Genomic DNA, 20744 nt, shown 5'->3' with positions numbered 1-20744 from the left:
TTTTTTGCATAGCTTTTAATTTCCTGTTTAACCCAGAAAAGTTTATCCTGTGTTTCAGATACATGAATACAAAAGATGGCTTTTGTAACTGCAGAGTTTGAATTTCAAACGAAAACCATTGTAGAATGTAGCGATAATTATGACTTTCACAGTTATCCTAAGAGTGTGAGAAAAGTATATCAACCTGTCAGTTTTGAGAGAAACTGGGGGAGATCCAGCTTCAATTTACAAAAGAGTAAAAGCAAATCCATCCAATTTGTGTCAGATTTATAACGTAATCTCAGTTAGTTCATCACAGTATGGCATATTTGACTACATTTTCTCAAGTACTTCGACTCACATTAGGCACTTCATGATTTCTGTAATGAGGTAAGGTAAAATAAATTAAAAATTAAAATCTTGCTGTTTGTTACTGACTGCAAAATGTTGCTCTCTGTAAACAGAAAATTCAATCCTGTTCAGGTAGAAAAGTATTTAGAGTTCAGCTGTCTAGCAGCTGGGCTCGGGAATTTTAATTCTACCTTCGTGTTGACTGTCTGAATCTAAAAATAGCCCTTCTCATGTGTCAGTTCCAGGTTTATCGGCACTGATTAACGGATAATCAACCTTCACCACACATGCTTGATTAAAACTCACTTCCAAAGCTGGATCTGGAGAGCTGAATGTTCATTCATGTCATTAGTTTCTAGTCGTTACAAACCAAATGCAGGAGCTGATAAATAATGCATACATGTGCATCCGATACTGCTTCTGTAAAGTGAGATGAACATTCAAATGGGTGTGACTACTGTAAAAACCCTTAATGGAAAACAGTGCTTCAGAAACTGGTACACAAAGGAAAGCCCCACCAAAATAAACATAAATCAGACATTTGGTATGTTCCTAATCTGTTGCTAGCCTTAAAAAGAGAAAGAAACTGTCTGATGCTTTTCCAGTTCTCCCAAGAATTTCTGTCTTTCCTTTGTGCATGCACAATTTTCCACAAAATAGGGGGAAGAAATAATTGAAACATCCGTTTTTGAATAAATTGAATTCTCAACCATTTATTGTTAGGTTGCAATTACAAAGCTTCATTTTCAAACTTGTCTTTCAATACCTTACTGCATTTTCTTTGTTTTATATTACTGCACTACACCAAATTATATATAATCTACTTCCTCACCAAGATAAAATCTGTAATTCCATGCCTAATTGCATAAAAAAATATGCAATTAAAAGTTACCAACAAATAATTGCACATTCTGTTACCTTACTGTACATACCATAGTTGGGTAACTGGATCCAGATTTTATTAAAAAAAGAATGATCAAGTATTGACTTTTGGCCAGCTGGCATTTCTCTTTTCTGCAAAAAGTACTCAAAATTAGAAACCAATTAGGAAAACATAATAAACCACCTCACCTTGTGTGGTAATATTTGATGTTCTGTAGCAAGACATTTTTAACTCTTGTTCACTTCTGCCTCAATTTGTAACTTTTGAACTGAAAATGTGAGGGAAAGACACAAAGCTGTGACAGGGGAGGTTCAGACATTAGGAAAAATGTCTTTACCACTAGGGTGATCAAACACTGGAACAGGTTTCCTAATGAGGTGTTGATGCCCCAAGCCTGACAGTGTTCAAGAGGCATTTCAAAAATGCCATCATCACTATGATTTCAGTTTTCATTAGCCCCGAAGGGTCAAACAGTTAGACCTGATGGTCTCTGAAGGTCTCTTCCAACTATATTATTATACTCTGTTTTGTACTATTCTAAAATGACACAATGAGCATTGTAGCCCTGTGGTCACCTTTCTCTTTCCCCTTGTCCCTCCTTGTGAGAGTACTGATACTTCCTTTCCAAAACAGAAAAAGAAGCATCTTTCTTTTTGTTCTTTTCTTTTCTTTCTTTTCTTCTTTTTTTTTTTTTGTACATTTCCAATCAGTTTTAACAATTTCTTTATGCTTATTCCAAACCTATATGAAAGATACACTGAGTTAAGACCTAAACTGTGTTTTCTGATTGATTTCCACAATACACGTTGCATTCAATATCCTGCATATAAAGCCCATGGAGAATTGTATCACAAACTAGTGATACCGGTTTTTTTCTTGATATAAGACTCAACAGCCCCTGAGACTTAGTATTTTTACTAGACTCAGCACAGCATCTTCAGCTTCAGAATATAGCTCATAAATAGCAAGTTCATAACAACTATGTTAAGAAATCACAAAATGTCAAACTGACATGAACTATAATCATTTTTACTCTGTCTTTTAAAGAAATAGATTTCATTTAGCAAATACTGACACAGTAAATAGACATTTTAAACGTATCATTAGACAATGATGTATGAAGATCTCAATTTGACAAGTAATTTGTTCAACAGCTTTAACAATAATGTGCACCTTCTACAAATAACTGTTAAATGTCTTTAATGTTTAGAACACTGTTTTTTTTCCTCATGCAAATATTGAGGAGTTTGATAGATCAAGCTTTTCAAGAAGAAAATCTGTAGGGTCATACAGATTGTTTTTTTTGTTTGTTTTGTTTTGTTTTTCATGAAAATCTGTGTTATTCTCTATGATGAATGAAAAAGATTAAGAATCTTAAGAATCAAAGGAAAACATCTATGACACTTGAGTTTACCAAGCTATGACTTCGGTATGCATTTTGCCATCCAGTATATCATGCCATCATGTGAAATTACTGTATTCTCCATTCACATTAAATCTCCAACTGTATATATATAATTTTGTTTCAGACTTGGAGCCACTATTAAAGCACAATGGGGAAATAGGATGTACTGACTTTCAGACTAAACTTACTATAACATTTTGCCAGATTTTTCTTTTTACTTTAGAAAATATGCATTAAGTCATAGAAAATTCAAGATAGTGAACAGTCTGCTTTTCTCAGTTTGATACTTTCTCCTCTCCATCCTGTTCTCTCTAACTATGCAAAGTAACTCCAGGTTTACATGAATGAATGCTGAAGAATACTGCTTTTACTGCTACGAAGAACACTGTGACTTCTTCGGTATATATAAAAAAGCCAAAATACTTTCTGGTTTCTTTGTGTGTTTTTTGTTTGTTTGTTTGTTTTTGTTTTGTTTTTGTTTTTTTACTGATGATATTCACTAATGTACAGTTTAGAACCAAAGTTGTGCTGCATTTTAGAAATTACTTTTGGAAGGATCTTATCTGCATGACACATAAAACAAAAGAGACTTGCTAGAAAGCCAGAGATGTATTTTCATTATTATAATGACAATGAAAATATGAAATATGTTGCATCCTGGTTTGCTCTGCAAGCTTGCTGAATCTTCATAAAGCTGCACAAAAGAATAAAAAACTAATTACAGGCACAATAAAATGTATTTAAAAATTATATATACTTTAGGGTAGAAAACCCAAAAGGAGACAAGAGAAGAAAGAAATATAATAGTTGTGCTAAAAGAAAACAGAAAAAAAAATTAAAAACCATATGTGATTGTTGTGTAACAGAGGAGGACCAAAACATGCAGTCCAGCAATTACATTTAAATTTCTGTAATGGATAATTATAGGTGAGGCCCTAATTTGATAGACATTCCTTATAAAGCAATCTTTTACCATACATAATGCATCACTTGCACTAGGTACACCAGGAAAAAAAAGGCTCTTTTCTTGTAAACACTGAACAGTTACTTCTATATTTATATATAGAAAATACATTACTGTTGCACACAAGGGAGCCCTTACATGGTTTTACTGCAAAAAAAAAAGTCAAGATTTATGATAAAATACTATGAAATCTGCATGATATTTATATAACAATTGCATGCCCTGACATTTTAGTGGAATGCTGTATTTTGGAGTCAAACTAGTAATTCCAGAGTTACATTATAACTTGCTTCCGCTTAAATTTTAGTAGCCTTTTCATATTTTCAGTACATATTTTTTCTGAAATAGAACTGCCAGCAACAGACCATCAGTGGAGACCTTTTTGTTTCTCAGACAGGCTGCTTAGAAGGTGTGAAATTTTAGGGCAAGTCCTAAGTTTTTTGTTTGTTCACTTGTTTTACTGATTGTAGTAAGTATGGTTTCTGTATAGGTGCTTTAATAAGACCTCACTCCACAGACATTCTTAGGATCTCCAGTTGTGCTCTGTTCATTTACTTAATGTAAAGCCCTGTCTTTGAATACCTTACAAGAAACTGCCTAGTTAGCTAAGGGGTTCTAATGAGCTTGAAGCATAAAAAGAGTTTTCTGATGAGTATCCCTTGTTATACACAAAAGCACCAGATTCTGTTTCAGTGGGCAACAATTTGTTGGGATATCACAGTGTCTAAATTTGTTCATATACATTCCTAGGTGACAAAACCTCCCTTTCTTTGCTTCTTTCATAAAGAAAATGCGTCTTATCAGAAAAAAAAAAAAAAATACTGGCTCCATTCTCCCAGGTGACCTACCAAATGCAACTGCTGGAAAGTTTCTAGCTGCGCATAGTTGGGCTGTCATGGCATTGCAGCATTGCTGCTGGACAGCGGACGGCATTGAGGGAAATGGAGAACAGAGACTCCATGGCATGGACTGACTCATCTATGTATTTGCTTTAACTTCTGCTTTGACACGTCAATGCCCTTGCTTTCCTGGCTTTACCTCTACTGCTGCTGTGTACAGATGCAACAAATATTCACACATGATAATGTTGAAAGGACATTATTAAAAGTAATTAAAATATTTTCATAATAGAAGAGGTTAATAGAGAGCCTATAGTTATAAATAAGAGCCTATACTTAAGTTTTTACTTATAAAGGATGAGTCTGCATTACTACATGGTCAACATAACAGGTAGAGTTATCGAGACCAGCATACAGTGTCTTCCCAAACTTGTGTACCACTGTCAGAGACAGGTGTCCAGCTGAGATGGTCCTCTGGAGTGACCCAAGTATCTATTCATTTTGAGTATAATTGTTTTGCTCGTTAAAAGTCCTGCTGAATCGGCAATCTCCCTTTCTTAATACTTGCTTTGGGTACCCTGAGAGTTATGTTTCATCATATGAATCCTAAGAAACCGTGTGTGGAAAGGAGACCTTTTCTGCCTATGCACTCCATCAATGGTTTGTGTTCCATATACACTGTTCCCAGATACTAAATTCTGGGCTATATTCCTGTCATTAAGTAATTACTGCCGAATTGCCAACTGCCATATTAGGGAGCCACTACCTCTCTAAGAAATTCAGTGATCATATTCTTTTAGCTACGTCTGCACAACAGAAAAATCTGAGGCTGTTTCAAGACTAGTAAAACAAAATGAGAAAACTGTTGAATCAAATCTTATGTTGCAAAAGGCTGCAACCATTATGAGTTTGACTGGGCCAGAAGTAAGATAAGCAAATTGATAAACAAGACTATGGAAGTGTTGTACTGGGCAGCCAGTACAGATGTGATATAAGTTATGAAACATCCTTATTCTACAGCAAATATAGAACTGGGATCTCAGAGGTAAGCACAGAAAAGCATCAAGTGCCCAGAAATCTAAACAAAATAACTGTATAAATTGCAGTAGATAAGCCATAAAAGAAGCTCAGCACAGAGGAAATTGGATTTTGCTATGGCACAGATCGACTTGAAGTTACTAAACTAAGCAGTAAGAATACAGAGCCACTATACCAAATGTAGCTATTTAGGATGTAGATAAAAGCAGTCCTAAATACATTATGGATGAAATCACATGTATTGTTAAGATCTTTGCCACATTAAGAAGGCTGCCAAAGGCTAATGAATTAATTTTGAACATTTGACTTATAAATGTGTTCCTTTGAAATTTGTTTGCTTGTTACACTTTGGAAGAGTTCTGGCTACTGAGATCAAATAATCTCTAGATGTTTGACAAGGAAAATTTTATTACTTGGTTACTTGAAAAAAATACGACTTCTGATGTGACTCTGATGAAGTCCATATTCTCAATACAAGCAATGCCATGTTTGGCAGATATACTTTTCACTACATTAAGTAGATAATTATACTGATTTTAAACAATAAAATGATACATTGACAATAACTTCAAATGAAAAAAAGCACTGATGCCTTCATGATGAGCAACTGCAAAAACACATGTGAAAATTTCCTGCTAGATAAACTTTCTTTCTCTTAGAAGGAAATGTCAGGACATAAATTCATTCTCGGGCTTCTTCTCATTATTCCACTACATCTCCACAAGCTAAGAGGGTACATGGTGTGAATTCCTTAAGAACATACTATGTTACTGCCTTGATAAGAATTACTTGCTCAAGAAAACCATCTACAAATCCATAGTGTTTACTGAAGGCTTAGCTTGAAATTCAGATGGTTCATACGGGAAGTCAGGAATCTCTGAAGTTGTCTGAAGTGCTCTAGTTGCACTGCTTGTAGCTCTTCCCCACCACTCTTATAACACCCCAACATAGTTGCCTTATCAATGTGAAAATCTTTTGAAATATATCAGGGGGCTGGAGCACCTCCCCTACGAAGATAGGCTGAGACAGCAGGGCTTGTTCAGCCTGGAGAAGAGAAGGTTGCAGGGTGACCTCATTGCAGCCTTCCACCAATACCTAAAGGGTCCCAAAAAACAAGAGGGGAGTCAACTCTTTACAAGAGTAGATAATGGCAGGACAAGGGGAAATGGTTTTAAATTGAGAGAAGGAAGATACAGGTAGGATATCAGGAGGAATTTCTTTACCAAGAGTGGTGAGGTGCTGGAACAGGCTGCCCAGAGAGGTTCTGGATGCCCCGTCGCTGCAGGTGTTCAAGGTTGGATGGGGCCCTGGGCAGCCTGGTCTAGTATTAGATAGGGAGGTTGGTGGCCCTGCCTAAAGCAGGGGATTGGAGCTTGATTATCCTTGAGGTCCCTTCCAACCCAAGCCATTCTATGATTCTATGATTCTGTGATTCTATTATATCATTTGAAATAGTCAGGCTCTTTATGGTGAAGACTGCAAGCAAGTTTTTCTGAAGGGAGTGCCAGATTAAGCTTCTCAGACTAAAAGAAACAGTGTGGCACTGGAAGTAGATGACAGAAGCTAAAATAGAATTTCCCTTCAAATTATCCCAAGTGCTGACATTCTGCCAGCGTATAAATTAAATACTTGACAAAAGGAACAGCTATACACATACTCCCAAAAATTTTGTGACAAAGTAAAGCTGGAGTCACAATTACATGCAGTACCCGTAAAACATTGTTTCAAGCACAACATTAGAATATGCTGCAACACAACCCCATAAAATTAGTTATTACAACCCTGATATTCATAAATGTTTTAGTATCTTTAAGCATGCAGAAATTTTCTCAAGACAGTTGGGTTCCAGCTGTAGGAAAGTTCATGAAGCAATCTTACTAACTCTTCAGTGTGAATAAAGCATAGGAAATTACAGCCGGACCCCCAGGAAGCTGACCTCAGACAGCAGTATGGAAAGCTCCTGTTACCTTCAGATCTTTTCATCTTTCACCAAACAACTGTTAAATGTTTTCCATCTGAATCTAACTTCTAGGATAACGGTGAAAGCTGGAGATATGGAAGACCCAAATGATAAGATCGAGTTGATAAAGGATCAGGCATCAAAAATATTTTCTAAGCTTTAAAAATTATAACATGTAATTTGTGAGAAAAGAAGTTTAGAGATTAAAATATCTGGTTTTGGTAGCAGTGGGTCTCCCTCTGTTAGCAGAGACCTCCACTGCCCCATGTCAGCTCTAAGCCATGTCTAGATGGCTCCAGAAGGGCCCCGCTGCTGATAGAGCTGAGCTGTGAGCAATGCTGAGTGTGCCTCTGGGAAAGCAGATTTAAGAAAGTGCAAAACTGCTGTGCAACAACAGCTGGGAGAGAGCAGTGAGAAAGTGAGAAAGAAACAGCCTTGCAGTCATCAAGGTCATTCCAGAAGAGCTCACAATGTAGCAGTGGATGTGGCCTGAAGGAGGCACAGCCCATGGAGCCCCTGCAGGAACAGACCCCAGGCTGAAGCTGCAGTCCATAGTGAGGACGGTGAGGCAGAAGGGCTGGAGCAGTGCACTCCTGAAGGATGGACCCGGCGGTATGCACCCCTGCTGGAGCTCAAATAGCTGTAGCCTGTGGAAAGCCCACGTGAGGGCAGGAAGGACAGCGTTCCATAGGAGAGACCCTATGCAGGAACAAGAGCAGAGTGGCCATGGAGGAGCAGCAGAGATAAAGCATTATGGACTGACCATAGCCATCGTTCCCGCCTTTCTGGCACCAGTTGGAGGAGGAGACAGAAGATTCAAGATTGAGCATGCACCTCTGAAGAAGGGGGTCTGGAGGGAAGGTGATTTTAGTTGTTGTATTTTTTCCTTTAATTTCTCACTGTCCTACTCTGTTATCAGTTATATTAAATTAATCTTCTTCAAGCTGAGCCTGTTTTGACCATGACAGTTCTATTTTGGGAATACCTTCAATTTCCCAAAAGGAAATTGAGATTTAATAGGGAGAGAAAAAAAAAAAAAAAAAGAATAAAAGAGACAAGGACAGTTTGTTTATGGGAGGGTATCAACATATCCGTTTACTGCTGCTCCTGACACCAGCAAGTATTTGTACAGAGGTAGCAGAAGCAAAGTTCAGAGGACTTGACTCCTGAGTACATCTGCATTTACATTTTTGTTCTGAAATTCAAATGAATATTCTAAGTAGATGCAGAGTGCCTGAGAATTCATTCTATGTGCTCAAGACATCACAAAGGTGTATGAGGAGAGAAAAAAAAGATTTAATTCTTGAGAGCTAGGTGTGAGGTAGGACTGAATGGAACTTTACACTGCCAACGTTAAGTGGTGCCTCACAGTACAATCTTTATGAAGATCTTCTCTAATTAGAAAGGAACACTTTTACAGATGCTCTTGAGAAAGACGATCCCAGTATTTTCATAGCTGCTAAGAAAGTCTGTCAATTAGGTGAGGATTTAACTCCACTATGAGTCACAACATGAAGGAATGCCAAGGCCTATACCTTTATGTCTGGCACTGTAGCATTACTGCACATATTGCTCCTGCCAGTACCTTGAAGCAAACTCCCACATGGCTAGAAAATAAATATGCTTCTTCCATGAGAACAAGAACTGATTTATAGTGATCAATCCTTAGGATTTAGGCATTAGAAAACACAGTTGCAAACCAGACTGATTCACCATGAGTTACCACTCCTGTGTTACCTGTTACCATACCATGTTGATAACTATCCACAGCTATGTCTGCTGCTGAAAAACATCTGAGTCCAAACCAGGTCAAGCTGAACCAGTGGTTGACTCAGTGAGAAGCAATTGCTCCCTTGAGTAATTATTTGAGAAAAGACCTTACACTAACAATCTACCTGATGGATCAGTGAGGATGTTTTTCACCTTGTACCCGACTGACAAGGGCACTGCAAGAGGTCTCAAATTACTTGCCCATTACAGTTCACTTCCAAGAAACAGGCTGAAGTCAAGACTGAAATCATTTTTAATTAGATCCAAGTAACCACATATTTGCTAACTGAGACCATCATATTTTAAATAATGGAAAGCATTTAATACTATGATAACAGAAAGTTATGGTTTCATTATTATTCTTCAATTACAATTAAAAAAGCTTCCCCTTTCTGGGAAAGTAGTGATACTGGCAGCACAAGTTGTTTAGCATAGTACTTGGAACTGTCTGTCCTGATTCTGTACGTCTACATAACATCAAGATTTCTTAAAATGTCAATGAATGTGGAAAATATACCAATACTGAAATTGTTACTTCTTCAGTGAAACAGATCATCAAGTTTGACCCCCTTGCTAAAGCAGTTTCCCTATAGCAGGTTGCACAGGTGTCCAGACAGCTCTTGAACATCTCCAAAAAATGAGACTCCACAACTTCTCTGGGAAACCTGTTCCACGCTCTGTTACCCACACTATAAAGAAGTTCTTCCATATGCTTGTATGGAACTTCCTAAGTTCCAGTTTTTGGCCACTTGCTCTTTGTCCTATCACTACCCATCACTGAGAAGAGTCTGGCCTCAGCCAAATGCACCCCAAAATACCATTGGCCTTCTTGGCTACAAAGGCACACTGCTGGCTCATGATCAACACATTGTCCACCAGGACACTCAGGTCCTTCTCCGCAGAGCTCCTCTCCAGCAGGTCATCCCCTAACCTGTACTGATGCATGCATGCAGTTATTTCTCCCCGGGTGCAGGACTCTGCATTTGTTTTGGTTGAATTTCATCAAAATTACCAAAGATTTTCTTATGAGCTCTTCTAATGAATAACACAGGAATTTATGCTTCTCTTTAGTTCTCTGTAGAATCATTAATATGAGTATCTCTGTTTTACACGAAAATATAAACTGAGCTATGTACCACTGGTAATTACCAACTACATGCGAGGCAGGGATATTACCTTCATTTCATATGCACTTCCACGTAAGACGCCATTTTGTAAGACTGCCCTCCGCTGCCCTTTGCTACATTGTAACAAAATGTTATAGAATCTTGGCGGGAAAGTTCAACCTCTACCATCAACATATGCCTCTGACGTCATGGGGCAAATTAATAAAATAGGAAATTTAGAAAACGAACTTTTACTGCAAGCTGTAAGTCACAAATCAAGTCAGACCTCCAATTCATCTATTATCTTAAGATAAAATTTAAATCTTAGATTTTAAAGGAAGCAGCTCTGATGATGGATTAATATACTGCAAATATTTAACATTTATAACCTACAGCTAAATCAAATTTGATATGGCATGAGAAAAAGTTCCTTCTAATGAAAATATAGTCAAAGATTAGCTCAGATGAGAGATTATTTTCTAGGAGGGCAAACTAAACACCCTCCTGCATGTGGCAGAATATGGTCTCATCCTCCGAATTACTGCACATGAGCAATATCAATTATCTGCTCAAATCTGGGCTTCCCAGAAATATCAGGCTCACTATACTGCAAGATTGGTCTCTGCCTGCCTTTTAAGCATAATAGATAAGCATGGTTAGCCACCATTAGAGAAATGTAGACAGTCTGCTTCTTAGTTTTGTTGGTCTCAGAGTTGCTGAGATACAGGTAAGAAATGCCTGCAAATAAATGCTTTGTTCTGCCAGTGGCAATTGTCTTTCCTGGTGCCCTACAGCCACCCCATTACTTGTCAGATGCAGTCAAAAAAATGCTGATCATGGAGGAACTTCTGATGCCAAAAGCGTAGATGGCTTGTTCTCTGCATTTGAAATCTCAACACAGGTATTTGCTAAGGAAATTGGCCTGGTAAGCAACAAACAAGTGTGAGCTGTAAGATGAATGTCTGATCTTCTTAAAAGACTTTGAGGAGGAGCTGAAAGGATAGAAGAGTTTTCTTCTGAGCCACAGTGAAGTTACATCAATCAAAGTGCTAAAGAACGTTCTGGAAAAACAAAAAACGACTTCACTACTGCTAATGCATGCAGCAGATACACACACATTTTGTATAATAAGTAATCTTCAGTACAAGTGAGGGCATAACGTTTTCTAAATGGAGATAATAATAGCAATTAACCTTGAAGTGTATTACATCAGCTTTGAAATATTTGTAAACTAGGTAATAAGAATTTTTTAATATAAATTGTTCTTAGAACACATTTACAGAATTAGACCATGTTTTTCAAGAAAATGCTAACCTCAGCAACAACAGCCTTTTGACATTTTGTGCTGTAATGTGAGCACAACGTGAACCTCTGAAATGGAGTATTCAAAAGTGTAGGTAGTTTTTACAACTGCATATGTAAATCAGATAGTTTAAATAGGAAAAAAAAAAAGTATTCTTGAAGGCTTGGGAAGAAGAAGAGTAGTTTCTACAAGATGTTTCTTCACTTACTAATTATTCACTTTGGTTAAGTCAGAGAGATAATGCGTATGGACAATCCAAAGAGTCCAAAAGGCATTTCTTTTTGTAAATGTTCAAGCAAGTGTTGCACCTAGAGGTGCAACTGTAAGGTACTTACATATTGCAAATAACTCTTTTTTACTTCCTCTTGAAAATGGTATGTTACAGATTTGAGTTCTGGGTCATTAGGACTTTCTCCAGACTGTTTTCTCCCCTTCTCACTGAACAATCTACAGAAACTCTTAAGTTTACATTTCATCAACTCCACCAATGATTTTAACAATTTTAAGAAAAGATGTAGCTTCTTCTTAGCTGTGTATGTCATGGCATGACTGCCACTGCAACAGAAAGCTGAGCACAAAAGGTTGTCAGGCTGACTGAAAAGAGTAACTGAGGACCAAAGAACAAGAGAAATAAATAACTGGGTAATAAACAAGTATTCACTTTTCACCTGGCTTGATATCTTTTTTTCCCATTATTTCACATAATCTACAATGAGGAGAGTGCTGTGGACTGCTTTAAACAAAACAAGTTTTATTTGTCTGCTTGAGGAAGAATAATTTTGGGCTGTTTACACAAAAAAGAAAATCTGTCTGAAGAAATGTATTTTTAGTGCTTCTGCAGCATTATCAGAAAGTAACAATAAGGGCTACCTGAAATAAAGATTGGACAACAACTGGAACTGACATTTAGAGATACCATGAGGGGAAAGTGACTGCAGAAAGCAAAAATCAGAGGTGTTTATCTGATTACATCATCTGCCTCATTAGGTTTATGCAGCACTTTTGTTTGTCTGGACTAAATTTCCTACCCGGTGCTGAACAATTCATCAACAGTTACAATGAAATAGGTCAGATAACTAAAGGAAGTAGTTTCCTCCTCCTCCTCCTACAAAAAAAAATCATTTGTAACTTTCTATGAAGAAATTTAGGCAGATAAGCTAGGAAGGAGCCACAGGGCAATGTGATAATACAATCTATGCTATTCTAGATGTTAGGGCTGTCTAGCACTCGAAGTAATTCCTGAATCTTTCACCTTTGATACAATACAGAGAACTGAAAATTCAACAGACCCAATAAAACAACTGCTAAAAGAAAAAATAAAAAATAAAAAAAGGAAAGGAAAGGAAAACTTCGAAAATTCCAAGTAATCTTTTTTACCCCAGTTAGAGCATGACAGAGTAAAACAACCAGAAATAAGCCATTTACATTGAGATTATTGTGAGGTTAATCCAAATGGATCGACCTGAATCTGACAACAGAGTCTTAGAGAGAAGTACAGAAGACAAGACAGTATATTGATCAGAATTGCCAAAGCAACTGTCAGAATGTTTGAGTTAAGCATAATGCAAAAATCAAAATCACAATGATGCAAGATCTAGTCAGCTTATTTCAGAGAAAATTCTATTAACCCACTGAATCAAGGTACAGAATACAATGGTGTATTTTATCTGTCATATTAGGGAGATACATGCTTTAAATAACATGAAACAAACTTCCAAATATTTGGAGTTAATACTTTCTACTTTGAGAAAGTATTAGACATTGAGCTAAATATTATACAAGTGATATATTAAATGTTCTTAAGCTAGAAAGATAGGAGGTCAAAACTGAATCAGAGTTGAGCATCTAATTGGATTGCATGTGAACAAACTGAATTCAGTCTGAATTCTAAGCGTAGATATCTATATAACTAACTCAATACATTGGTGTGTCAAAAAGCCCGATTTTCTGAAGCTAAGGAATATTTGAAGTGAACATAACTGGATCCCAGGTTGGATGTGGCTCTGGGCAGCCTGGTCTAGTGGTTGGAGACCCTCTCCGTGGCAGGGGGGTTGAAACGAGATCATTATGGACCTTTTCAATCCATGCCATTCTATGATTCTATGAACTGATGGGAAAATAATAGTAATTCTATGGGAAGATGCATTAGATGGAAAAAGTGTTGCAATTCAATAATAAAGAGATGCTTAGTTAAAAACTCATTTTCCTTCTGTGGCACAGTAGCTCTAATGGTCATAAATATGGCAACAATAAGGAACATACGGAAGAAAGGTGCATAATCTGAATGAATTAGGATGTACAGAAAACTTAAACGGGAAACTAAGACAAAGAAGAAAATCCATTACTAAAAAGCCTAGAGCTCTAAACTTTCAGAGTTTTTGTTTGCATTGGTCATTATTAAAATGTATTACGAATAGAAGAAAGCACATTAACAGAGATAGCATCATAGATATAATACAGGTTTAGTTGTTCTTCCTCTAATTGACACAGAGCTAGAAAAACAACTACTGCCTACTTTGAAAAGAGCATAAATCTGGGAATGATTCAGATAAACAAATAACATGAATTACAAAGTAGTGATAGGGGGAAAAACTGGAATTGGACACCATTTTTTAACAACATTAAGAAGAAAGAAGTTGTGAAATTAAGTGATTATTCCTTCATCCCTTGTCATATTCTGAACACATCTAGGTTCTGGATTTACCAAACCTAACTTTAAGAAAACCTTGAAAAGCTCTCTTAATATGAAATATCACTGATCCAGATAGATGGATCCCAAATGAAAAAACATCACTTGTGCTCACTTGCTCTCTCCTTTCATCAAGTGTATCTCCTCAATTAGCCAAACATGCTATGGAGGCTCATCACAAAAGTAAATGCATGGAAGTTATGCCTTGTAGCATACAGGCATTTAGAGCACATGATTTGATAAATCCTTCAATTCATGATCAACCTGTGAAATTCTCTAGTCTCCGCATTCATTTTCCTCATGTATTTCTATGTATCAGGAGATAATTCTCTGTACTGTTGTGTAATATTTTAAACTCTACAGGGAAAAAAAAAAAAAGTCTTATTAGCACTAATATATTTATTAACAGAATGGTATCACCTGATATCATGATTCAGATTTTCTTCTGCCTACAAAGTTATATGCTATTTTTTCCTGCTATTCATCGACAAAACCACATTCTTATAAAACTCTTCCACTCAGTAGACAATGAAACTCATTAGTTCTAAACACCCAGGAAAAAAATCCATAACATCAATTTAACTTCTATTGTTTTTAAAACTAAAAAGAAAAGAAAGAAGATTTCATTTCAGCCTGAAGTACTGGAGAGTAATAAATGTTCTCAAAACTTGATAGAGATTGTGCATATGTCAATTAGCTGTAGCACCCACATTTGCTCTCAGCTAATATACAGGCCAGAATTGGAAAAAGAAAGAAGAGTCAATAAGTATTTCTAGAGGGTATCTAGAGATTTTCATTAAAAGGGAATTGAACCTTGTGGAGAATAAGTAAAAATTAAGGCAATTTATAGTGATAGGCAAACACTGTGCTGTGTATAATTTTCTTTTGATTATGGTGGCTCTTTGACAGTAAGAATGTCAAATTTACTTATTTAAATTAAATAAATTACACAGATACTTTCAATATATAAATCCTATACTGAGTAGCCTGTATAGGGGTAAGTAAATATCAAAAGTTGTCTTCTTGGTGGAGTTTTACTAGACCAAAATCATGTATCTTTCTCTTACCCACATAATTCTCGTGATTTTTTCAAGATTATGATCTAAAATTGCAAAATAGTAAAACTGAGCCATATGTTCAGCTTTCTTCCATTTTGGAGGGAGGTAATTTCTATTTATTCAAAGTTCAGTTCTATGGAAGATAACTAATAACCAAACTGCAACAGGAATGAGGCCCTTGTCTTCTTGAAATTCATCACAACTGCCCATCACATAGGAAATCTGAGAGATTTCTGATCAACAGCCTGTTTGGCTCTATTACTGTCCTTCTACTTTCCAAAAAAGTTTATTATGTACTAGCAAGTTTGCAAGGGATATTGTAATGTGGAGCACAGTGGTTTTCATTCACTTATTTCTTTGACATCTCTTCTTCCTTTGCAATTACAGTATACAAGTTACAAGCATATTGTCATCAGTGTGACAATTAGCCTTGAGAAAGCAGCTCTTCAGTAGACAATGACCTGGGAACACTGGAAAACTTTTTCAGTAACAATGGATCAGCCTTCAGAAGGTATTCGGAGATAGCAGACTGTTTTAAAGCAAGCAGCTAAGGACTGAGGGCACCTATCACAAAGTCCCTTGGCTAAGAAACTTGCTTACCTACCTCTGATTTTTGATGCTGCAATCAAATTGAAGCTTCTAGTGTGGAAGACAGCCTGCCTGCTGTCTAGAATGACTTAGTAGTGCAGTAGTGCTATTTGAAGATAAATACTTAACCAAGTAAAACTTCACTGGAGTGCTGTGTTAAAGATATCTATCTACTGCTCACTCACTTGCATCAGAGTAATCATTTTAACAGCGCTTTTAATTCAATTTATCTTGTTATATATGGAGATTTAATTGAACAAATTACTTCAAAGGAATGCCTGAAATTGCTAATATTAACACTTCTATCATCTTTTTTTCTTTTGAACACTGTCAGCTCTGCCTAGTCATTTCACATATTGGTCCATGATTGCTTTCACACTTCATAATTCCGCACATAACTCTCTTTGACACCAAGGACAAAGAGTGTACCAGGTTGATCTTAAGAAAGGCAAAATGGCAGAAAAGCCCATATGTTTACTACAGACATTGCTGGTATGAAATATTAGTCATTACGAATGTTTTGAAACTAATATTCCTCAATTTCTAATCATGTACATCACAATGAAGGGTGATATCGTGGAAGCATTGCAGTCTCCGGCAGATCAAAAAATATGTGCAGACTACTAGCTTCAGAGCAATCACATGTAACTTCAGTGTCATTTCCATTCATACACAGTCCTTGTCAAAAACAGTTGTAAATATCACAAACAACTCCATGGTTTTTCTGTTTTTCCAGACAACGAACTAGAAGTTGCCATTAGCCAGCATTATTAAAATGGGATTAAAAGCTGCTTTGACATTTTGGAGGAATAATGTTTTCCAGTAATATAGCTCAACAATTATAATGTTAATGTTATCTCCAAAGTTCTACTACTGCCACTCTTTGAGCTCCCAAGTAAGGTTTTCAGACACTAACCTTGAAATTATCATATTAGGTATGAATAACATAGAAACTCAGAGCCTGCATTCAACAGTAACATGTATAGTACTGGTATGCCTTTTTTTCCTTTCAGTTGGAGCTACTAATTGCTATGAAAGCATTTCTTCATGAATAGCATATTTTTATGTGAATATTTCGAATAACCCATATCCTCTACATTTATTCTCTGAACCGTATCCCTGGTGGTACTGGTTTCAGTGCTTACACTGAGGAAGAGTTGCTTATTTTACTGCTAATTAATGAGAGATTGATTTAGTTTTTGAAAAACAATTTGCATTTTTCAAGAACCATTGTAAAAAAAAACATTCTAACTTAGAAAAAGGCTGACCTCTTGATGTTTCAACCACACTGCCTCCAACAACTTACCCAGAATAACTGCACTCAGTGGTGGATATTGAAATGCGAAGTTTCTTCCATGTCTTGATTAAGTTCACATGATGTTTGTCTATGAAGATCACAGTCTTTTCGGAAAAGCACTTAAGATGAAAGCATACTGTATGTTTGATTTGCTCAGTCCTTGTATCTAATTTTATTTGTGAATGACTTTTGGAAAAGCTTTCCATACAGGAAGAAATATAATTGATTTTAAATTTATATCCACTAGCTTTCTTTGCTATGTATTTTCCATAAATCTAATAAATTCATTTTCTAAGAGTCAGTAAACTTTCTTAAGAAGAATACAACCTACCTACTGTTAAATATTTAACCTAAAGACAAAGACTGCACAACTCATGAGAGTGAATGCATCTATTCTACTACTTATCAGTTTAGGAGCTGTCATACAATATTAAAAACATATTTTTGAAAGCAGCTTTATAACAACATTAAACCATTCGGCAGTTAAAGGGAACTGAGCAAAACCACAGAAAGCACAGTTACCTATGTGAGTGCAATGCATCATCATCTACAAATAAAGTCTCTGCAACCCACAACCTACAGAAGTGTATAAATCTATTCTGCTACTTATCACTGAAGCAGCTGTCATACAATATTAAAAGTATTGAAAATACTTTAATAATAACAATAGAACCACTCAGCAGTTGAAGGCAATGGCAAAACTGCAGAAGCATACTGTTACTTAAGTGAGTGCAGTGCATCAGGAAATAAATGTAAGCACATACTTTATTATATTTTATTCTGAAAACATTATTTTCAGAAATAATGTCTTTCTGTACTATCATTACAGTTTGTATTAAAATTATAAAGAAAGCAGAGTATTACTCATGACAGTTATTAAAAGACTACAATGAGAAAAATGAGATTTTGCTATTGATTTACGTAAATTGAACTTGAATTTTTCAAATTAAATATGGATGTGGTTCACAACATTCAGAAACATGATAAACCAGTTTGGGAAAGAAGACGGGTTAGCTTCAAGCTTTTGGTAGGGAGTTAGGGATAGGGAGATAGGGACCAATTCTGATGCTCAGATCTCTACCAAAGCTGCAGTAAACTTCAGAGGGTTCAGCATCCTGCTTTGTGTGTACTACAGCACAGACTGTTGCTGTTGCTGAATCTATGCATGGGTTTACAGATAGACATAGGATGTGTTTCACATGCTGCAAGTATCTAAAACAATTCATTTGTATAAAACATGCAAAAAGATTTAAATGGGACCTTTTAGAGGGAGTGGGGAGAAGCTATCCCAAATCAGACAAAAACAGATGTTCTTTTAACAAGCGTTTTCATGAAGCAGCCACTAACTTCCTCACTAACTTCCCAGAAAGCATGAGTACACTTATAAAATTCCCTTTTCCCTAACATTTTACTTAGAAGCTTCTGTAACGTGTACAGTTTTACAATGCATTTACCTTTCATTATTGTATGGGTAGAATTGAACAGTCCTGATACTTATCAAAATAAAATTTTGTTCAACTGCCCAGTAAAAAGTTATAAATCTACTATTTTCTGTTGTGAACAAGTCTTTAATTCCTGAGTTTAAGAAATACTTTGGGAATAAACCTGCACTGTCCCTGAACTACAAGCAAATGAATTCTTAAGTCTGTGCTATTTATCTAAAGCCCACTTTCATACCTTATTGTTTATATCTATTACTTTATATCCATTGCTTGATTTTCACGTAACATGCCATTTTTCTCATTTATACCATTTGTACATCACAGCAAAACGAGACATACACATCTTCCTGCGATTTCATTTAGCTGGAGTGCTGGAAAGCTGTACTGCACTAGGGAAGAAGAAACTTAGAGATTGCATGCACACGCAGACAGGCTTTTGACTATCGAGGCAGACAAAATAGGCAGCTACATGATCAACCTCCTTCTTACAGAAATCTTGCAATCACTAACAGGCAGCTTCATATATTCCTAATTGGCTTCCCATTACCACTTCCCCAGACATAAAAACAAGTATAGACAATAATCAAGTGCTAAATATTACTAAAAACTAAACCACATGTGACAATCAGACTCGAGAACACAGAGACCTGCCAGCCTACCTAGACTGAAAATACTGCCTATTTTGCGGAATCTCTGCCACCTTTAATGCTGTAGATAACTCTTATCACAGTATTTCTCAGGTTGACTGACATTTCTACTTACAATGGAACAAAATAAAAGCTTAAGTTAATACATTAAAAAGGAATCTGTTATCATTTCAACTCAACATAATGCACTCCAGCTGATACACTCCTTCTCTATAAAAATGCACTTGATAACACATTTTTGTGAGTACCTTCAGGGCTTCCAGATTCTGTAATTAAAACTTGGTAGTTCTAATTACACAGCAATATAGAGAAATATTTACATAGACTTCTTTACTAAGAGTCACTTGAAGAAAAGACTGCACTTCTCAAAAGTATAATCTGAACAGCATTACTTTAGATCATTTCATGGGAGCAAGTTTTGCTTGTATTCTTACTCCTTAACACAAGAAACTGTAGTCTCTCAGTCATCAGAGCTCTCCTTTTCACAGGCACAAGTACATACATCATGCTTAAATCTTAGCTTACAGGAAGATTTGAGAATATGGTTTTTTTTCAATATTTGAGACAGAACATTTCAGTCTGGAATCTGATAAAACACTGGGACGTAATGAATAACAGTACATTATCAACTTTGTTGCAATCATATAAAGTACACTAAAAATAATGCAAGCTTTTTTTTTTTCTTACTGCTTTACACAAAAACTATACTTCTAAGAAGGGAGGAAGTGATCTGAGATAAAGCATCAAGCAATAAAACTTGCACCCAGTTGCCCTGAGTGAATGTTAAAGTTGCTTATTATGAATCTGAGCATCACAGTTCTTTCTCCTCAAGACCATTATCACATTTTAACAGTAGATTCAAAATGCAACAGGTTTTGAACACTACAAAATAGCTGTCCTGAATTTACAACAATCCCAGTCCAGATGCTTCCATGAATAGATTACAAGAAAAAATTAAGGCAATATTGCTAGCATTCTGAAACACCTTTGACACCTAGTGATTTAAAATTGCACAGTTACAGCAGGAACCAGACACTGATTTGACTGCATTTATCCCTGCTGGACACCTTAGCAGTGCGCAGGTTGTCGGGTTATTTTTCCTGCAAGAGAAAATCCCCACAGCCGTAACATGGACAGTGCAGCCCCAGTGTGCCCGTGGGGCTGGGGGAGACCAGGTAGCACCGCACGCCCCACTCACAGGTACCCACGAGAGCAGAACTAGAACAGAAAAACGACAAGCCACCAAAAAGCGCTCCCTTACCTTCTAAACCTGCTTCAATCAGCCCAAACTGTTCCAACACTTTCACAAAAAGCACAATCACGATCAAAACTGCTATCATTTCAAGCCCTTCCAAGTTCATGGTGAGTTAGGTCATGGTCTGAGCACAGCCACTGAGGAAAGTGCTCTCCCAGATCGGAAGATCT

At 36.5% G+C, this 20744-nt stretch overlaps 1 protein-coding gene across 3 annotated transcripts in view; it reads right to left on the bottom strand.

Annotated features, from left to right (window-relative positions):
- The window catches only part of KCNIP4 (potassium voltage-gated channel interacting protein 4), a 284967-nt gene that overhangs the window by 157534 nt on the left and 106689 nt on the right, over positions 1 to 20744 (bottom strand). The gene's annotated exons all lie outside the window — the stretch shown is intronic.

This window comes from Meleagris gallopavo, chromosome 4 (assembly GCF_000146605.3).
Source record: "Meleagris gallopavo isolate NT-WF06-2002-E0010 breed Aviagen turkey brand Nicholas breeding stock chromosome 4, Turkey_5.1, whole genome shotgun sequence".
Lineage (NCBI taxonomy): Eukaryota > Metazoa > Chordata > Aves > Galliformes > Phasianidae > Meleagris > Meleagris gallopavo.
This window is presented reverse-complemented; position numbering and strand designations above follow the sequence as displayed.